Source organism: Nomia melanderi, unplaced genomic scaffold, assembly GCF_051020985.1.
Source record: "Nomia melanderi isolate GNS246 unplaced genomic scaffold, iyNomMela1 scaffold0410, whole genome shotgun sequence".
NCBI lineage: Eukaryota > Metazoa > Arthropoda > Insecta > Hymenoptera > Halictidae > Nomia > Nomia melanderi.
Genome location: NW_027475525.1, coordinates 35,001 through 42,264, shown reverse-complemented (window position 1 = coordinate 42,264; position 7,264 = coordinate 35,001).

Sequence of the window (7,264 nt, the reverse complement as noted above, 5' to 3'; positions counted from 1 at the left end):
CATGCCGCTGGAACTTGTAAATCGGCGCGCGCAGGCAACATGCCGCTGGGACTTGGAGAAACGAGCGATAGAGAGAGGAAAAACTTTTCTTCTCTTTCGCGTTCGTTTCTCCATTTTTTTTTCGCTCCGATGAAAAGCAATACGCCGCTGGAACTTTGAAATCGGCGCGCTCGAGCGAAACTTGGAGGAACGAACGATAGAGAGGAAGAAAATTTTCTTCTCTTTCGTTCGTTTCTCCATTTTTTTTTCGCTCCGATGAAAAGCAATACGCCGCTGGAACTTTGAAATCGGCGCGCTCGAGCGAAACTTGGAGGAACGAACGACAGAGAGGAAAAAATTTTTCTCCTCTTTCGTTCGTTTCTCCGTTTTTTTTCGCTCAGTTGAAAAGCAATACGCCGCTGGAACTTTGAAAAATAACGAGATAAAAAAAATTTTTGTACATTTTTTCATCGTTATTCGTACACGACTTAAGCGTTGGAAAATTTTTAAACCGAATTTTGAAAAATTTTATTCCTGACCGTTGGGACTTGGAAAAATTTCGAGTCAGCCGGTTTGGCCGGTTGGACTTACCGCGAGACGGAGAAAAGTAGATTCGGTCGATCTGTTTTTCGCAGTTTTTGTGAAAAAAAAATTTTGGTCAATTTTTTCAACGTTAAAAACGTGTTCGGGCTGCCTTTTTATCCATGGATTAAGCGCCGAAAAAATTTTAAAACGCATAATAAAAAAGTTTATTCTTGACCGCAGGGACTTAGAAAAATTTCGGGTCGCCCCGTTCGACCTGCTGGCATTACCGCGCGGCCTGGACAGCCCGCTTCGACCGATACATTTTTTTCATTTTCAGAGAAAAAAAAATTTTTGTCAATTTTTTCAACCTTAAAAACGTTAATAAACTGCACTCTTATGCACGGATTAAGCATTGAAAAATTTTTAAAACATGTAATAAAAAAGTTTATTCTTGACCGTTCGGACTTAGAAAAATTTCGAGTACCCCGGATCGCCTGCTGGAATTACCGCACGGCCTGGACAGCCCGCATCGACCGATACATTTTTTCCATTTTCAGTGAAAAAAAATTTTTGTCAATTTTCTCAACGTTAAAAACGTTAATAAACTGCGTTTTTATGAGTGGATTAAACATTGAAAAAATTTTGAAATATGTGATGAAAAAGTTTACTCTTGACCGTTCGGACTTAGAAAAATTTCGAGTACCTCGGATCGCCGGCTGGAATTACCGCACGGCCTGGACAGCTCGCATCGACCGATACATTTTTTCCATTTTCAGTGAAAAAAAAATTTTTGTCAATTTTCTCAACGTTAAAAACGTTAATAAACTGCGTTTTTATGCGTGGATTAAACATTAAAAAAATTTTGAAATATGTGATGAAAAAGTTTACTCTTGACCGTTCGGACTTAGAAAAATTTCGAGTACCTCGGATCGCCTGCTGGAATTACCGCACGGCCTGGACAGCCCGCATCGACCGATACATTTTTTCCATTTTCAGTGAAAAAAAAATTTTTGTCAATTTTCTCAACGTTAAAAACGTTAATAAACTGCGTTTTTATGCGTGGATTAAACATTAAAAAAATTTTGAAATATGTGATGAAAAAGTTTACTCTTGACCGTCGGGACTTAGAAAAATTTCGAGTACCCCGGATCGCCTGCTGGAATTACCGCACGGCCTGGATAGCCCGCATCGACCGATACATTTTTTCCATTTTCAGTGAAAAAAAAATTTTTGTCAATTTTCTCAACGTTAAAAACGTTAATAAACTGCGTTTTTATGCGTGGATTAAACATTAAAAAAATTTTGAAATATGTGATGAAAAAGTTTACTCTTGACCGTCGGGACTTAGAAAAATTTCGAGTACCCCGGATCGCCTGCTGGAATTACCGCACGGCCTGGATAGCCCGCATCGACCGATACATTTTTTCCATTTTCAGTGAAAAAAAAATTTTTGTCAATTTTCTCAACGTTAAAAACGTTAATAAACTGCGTTTTTATGCGTGGATTAAACATTAAAAAAATTTTGAAATATGTGATGAAAAAGTTTACTCTTGACCGTCGGGACTTAGAAAAATTTCGAGTACCCCGGATCGCCTGCTGGAATTACCGCACGGCCTGGATAGCCCGCATCGACCGATACATTTTTTCCATTTTCAGTGAAAAAAAAATTTTTGTCAATTTTCTCAACGTTAAAAACGTTAATAAACTGCGTTTTTATGCGTGGATTAAACATTAAAAAAATTTTGAAATATGTGATGAAAAAGTTTACTCTTGACCGTCGGGACTTAGAAAAATTTCGAGTACCCCGGATCGCCTGCTGGAATTACCGCACGGCCTGGATAGCCCGCATCGACCGATACATTTTTTCCATTTTCAGTGAAAAAAAAATTTTTGTCAATTTTCTCAACGTTAAAAACTGCGATAAACTGCGTTTTTATGCGTAGATTAAACATTGAAAAAATTTTGAAATATGCGATGAAAAAGTTTACTCTTGACCGTCGGGACTTAGAAAAATTTCGAGTACCCCGGATCGCCTGCTGGCATTACCGCACGGGCTGGACACCTCGCTCCGACGAATCGGTTTTTTCCATTTTTTTTGAAAAATAAATTTTTGTAATTTTTTTTAATGTCAAAAACGTTAATAAACGTCATGTTTACGCATGGATTAAACATTGAAATAATTTTAAAACACTTATTAAAAAAGTTGGTGTCGACCGTGGGACTTAGAAAAATTTCGGGAAGTCCGATTCGCCTGCTGGAATTACCGCACGGGCAGGACACCTCGCTCCGACGAATCGGTTTTTTCCATTTTTTTTGAAAAATAAATTTTTGTAATTTTTTTTAACGTTGAAAACGTTAATAAACATCATGTTTACGCATGGATTAAACATTGAAATAATTTTAAAACGCTTATTAAAAAAGTTGGTGTCGACCGTGGGACTTAGAAAAATTTCGGGAAGTCCGATTCGCCTGCTGGAATTACCGCACGGGCAGGACACCTCGCTCCGACGAATCGGTTTTTTTCCATTTTTTCCGAAAAATAAATTTTTGTAATTTTTTTTAATGTTAAAAACGTTAATAAACTTCATGTTTACGCATGGATTAAACATTGAAATAATTTTAAAACGCTTATTAAAAAAGTTGGTGTCGACCGTGGGACTTAGAAAAATTTCGGGAAGTCCGATTCGCCTGCTGGAATTACCGCACGGGCTGGACACCTCGCTCCGCCGAATCGGTTTTTTCCTTTTTTTCCGAAAAATAAATTTTTGTAATTTTTTTTAATGTTAAAAACGTTAATAAACTTCATGTTTACGCATGGATTAAACATTGAAATAATTTTAAAACGCTTATTAAAAAAGTTGGTGTCGACCGTGGGACTTAGAAAAATTTCGGGAAGTCCGATTCGCCTGCTGGAATTACCGCACGGGCAGGACACCTCGCTCCGACGAATCGGTTTTTTCCATTTTTTCCGAAAAATAAATTTTTGTAATTTTTTTTAATGTTAAAAACGTTAATAAACTTCATGTTTACGCATGGATTAAACATTGAAATAATTTTAAAACGCTTATTAAAAAAGTTGGTGTCGACCGTGGGACTTAGAAAAATTTCGGGAAGTCCGATTCGCCTGCTGGAATTACCGCACGGGCAGGACACCTCGCTCCGACGAATCGGTTTTTTCCATTTTTTTTGAAAAATAAATTTTTGTAATTTTTTTAACGTTGAAAACGTTAATAAACATCATGTTTACGCATGGATTAAACATTGAAATAATTTTAAAACGCTTATTAAAAAAGTTGGTGTCGACCGTGGGACTTAGAAAAATTTCGGGAAGTCCGATTCGCCTGCTGGAATTACCGCACGGGCTGGACACCTCGCTCCGACGAATCGGTTTTTTCCATTTTTTTTTGAAAAATAAATTTTTGTAATTTTTTTTAATGTCAAAAACGTTAATAAACGTCATGTTTACGCATGGATTAAACATTGAAATAATTTTAAACACTTATTAAAAAAGTTGGTGTCGACCGTGGGACTTAGAAAAATTTCGGGAAGTCCGATTCGCCTGCTGGAATTACCGCACACGGGCTGGACACCTCGCTCCGCCGAATCGGTATTTTCCATTTTTCTTGAAAAATAAATTTTTGTAATTTTTTTTAACGTTGAAAACGTTAATAAACATCATGTTTACGCATGGATTAAACATTGAAATAATTTTAAAACGCTTATTAAAAAAGTTGGTGTCGACCGTGGGACTTAGAAAAATTTCGGGAAGTCCGATTCGCCTGCTGGAATTACCGCACGGGCTGGACACCTCGCTCCGCCGAATCGGTATTTTCCATTTTTCTTGAAAAATAAATTTTTGTAATTTTTTTTAACGTTGAAAACGTTAATAAACATCATGTTTACGCATGGATTAAACATTGAAATAATTTTAAAACGCTTATTAAAAAAGTTGGTGTCGACCGTGGGACTTAGAAAAATTTCGGGAAGTCCGATTCGCCTGCTGGAATTACCGCACGGGCTGGACACCTCGCTCCGCCGAATCGGTTTTTTCCTTTTTTTCCGAAAAATAAATTTTTGTAATTTTTTTTAATGTTAAAAACGTTAATAAACTTCATGTTTACGCATGGATTAAACATTGAAATAATTTTAAAACGCTTATTAAAAAAGTTGGTGTCGACCGTGGGACTTAGAAAAATTTCGGGAAGTCCGATTCGCCTGCTGGAATTACCGCACGGGCAGGACACCTCGCTCCGACGAATCGGTTTTTTCCATTTTTTCCGAAAAATAAATTTTTGTAATTTTTTTTAATGTTAAAAACGTTAATAAACTTCATGTTTACGCATGGATTAAACATTGAAATAATTTTAAAACGCTTATTAAAAAAGTTGGTGTCGACCGTGGGACTTAGAAAAATTTCGGGAAGTCCGATTCGCCTGCTGGAATTACCGCACGGGCAGGACACCTCGCTCCGACGAATCGGTTTTTTCCATTTTTTTTGAAAAATAAATTTTTGTAATTTTTTTTAACGTTGAAAACGTTAATAAACATCATGTTTACGCATGGATTAAACATTGAAATAATTTTAAAACGCTTATTAAAAAAGTTGGTGTCGACCGTGGGACTTAGAAAAATTTCGGGAAGTCCGATTCGCCTGCTGGAATTACCGCACGGGCTGGACACCTCGCTCCGCCGAATCGGTTTTTTCCTTTTTTTCCGAAAAATAAATTTTTGTAATTTTTTTTAATGTTAAAAACGTTAATAAACTTCATGTTTACGCATGGATTAAACATTGAAATAATTTTAAAACGCTTATTAAAAAAGTTGGTGTCGACCGTGGGACTTAGAAAAATTTCGGGAAGTCCGATTCGCCTGCTGGAATTACCGCACGGGCAGGACACCTCGCTCCGACGAATCGGTTTTTTCCATTTTTTCCGAAAAATAAATTTTTGTAATTTTTTTTAATGTTAAAAACGTTAATAAACTTCATGTTTACGCATGGATTAAAACATTGAAATAATTTTAAAACGCTTATTAAAAAAGTTGGTGTCGACCGTGGGACTTAGAAAAATTTCGGGAAGTCCGATTCGCCTGCTGGAATTACCGCACGGGCAGGACACCTCGCTCCGACGAATCGGTTTTTTCCATTTTTTTTGAAAAATAAATTTTTGTAATTTTTTTTAACGTTGAAAACGTTAATAAACATCATGTTTACGCATGGATTAAACATTGAAATAATTTTAAAACGCTTATTAAAAAAGTTGGTGTCGACCGTGGGACTTAGAAAAATTTCGGGAAGTCCGATTCGCCTGCTGGAATTACCGCACGGGCTGGACACCTCGCTCCGCCGAATCGGTTTTTTCCTTTTTTTCCGAAAAATAAATTTTTGTAATTTTTTTTAATGTTAAAAACGTTAATAAACTTCATGTTTACGCATGGATTAAACATTGAAATAATTTTAAAACGCTTATTAAAAAAGTTGGTGTCGACCGTGGGACTTAGAAAAATTTCGGGAAGTCCGATTCGCCTGCTGGAATTACCGCACGGGCAGGACACCTCGCTCCGACGAATCGGTTTTTTCCATTTTTTCCGAAAAATAAATTTTTGTAATTTTTTTTAATGTTAAAAACGTTAATAAACTTCATGTTTACGCATGGATTAAACATTGAAATAATTTTAAAACGCTTATTAAAAAAGTTGGTGTCGACCGTGGACTTAGAAAAATTTCGGGAAGTCCGATTCGCCTGCTGGAATTACCGCACGGGCTGGACACCTCGCTCCGCCGAATCGGTTTTTTCCTTTTTTTCCGAAAAATAAATTTTTGTAATTTTTTTTAATGTTAAAAACGTTAATAAACTTCATGTTTACGCATGGATTAAACATTGAAATAATTTTAAAACGCTTATTAAAAAAGTTGGTGTCGACCGTGGGACTTAGAAAAATTTCGGGAAGTCCGATTCGCCTGCTGGAATTACCGCACGGGCAGGACACCTCGCTCCGACGAATCGGTTTTTTCCATTTTTTCCGAAAAATAAATTTTTGTAATTTTTTTTAATGTTAAAAACGTTAATAAACTTCATGTTTACGCATGGATTAAACATTGAAATAATTTTAAAACGCTATTAAAAAAGTTGGTGTCGACCGTGGGACTTAGAAAAATTTCGGGAAGTCCGATTCGCCTGCTGGAATTACCGCACGGGCAGGACACCTCGCTCCGACGAATCGGTTTTTTCCATTTTTTTTGAAAAATAAATTTTTGTAATTTTTTTTAACGTTGAAAACGTTAATAAACATCATGTTTACGCATGGATTAAACATTGAAATAATTTTAAAACGCTTATTAAAAAAGTTGGTGTCGACCGTGGGACTTAGAAAAATTTCGGGAAGTCCGATTCGCCTGCTGGAATTACCGCACGGGCTGGACACCTCGCTCCGCCGAATCGGTTTTTTCCTTTTTTTCCGAAAAATAAATTTTTGTAATTTTTTTTAATGTTAAAAACGTTAATAAACTTCATGTTTACGCATGGATTAAACATTGAAATAATTTTAAAACGCTTATTAAAAAAGTTGGTGTCGACCGTGGGACTTAGAAAAATTTCGGGAAGTCCGATTCGCCTGCTGGAATTACCGCACGGGCAGGACACCTCGCTCCGACGAATCGGTTTTTTCCATTTTTTCCGAAAAATAAATTTTTGTAATTTTTTTTAATGTTAAAAACGTTAATAAACTTCATGTTTACGCATGGATTAAACATTGAAATAAT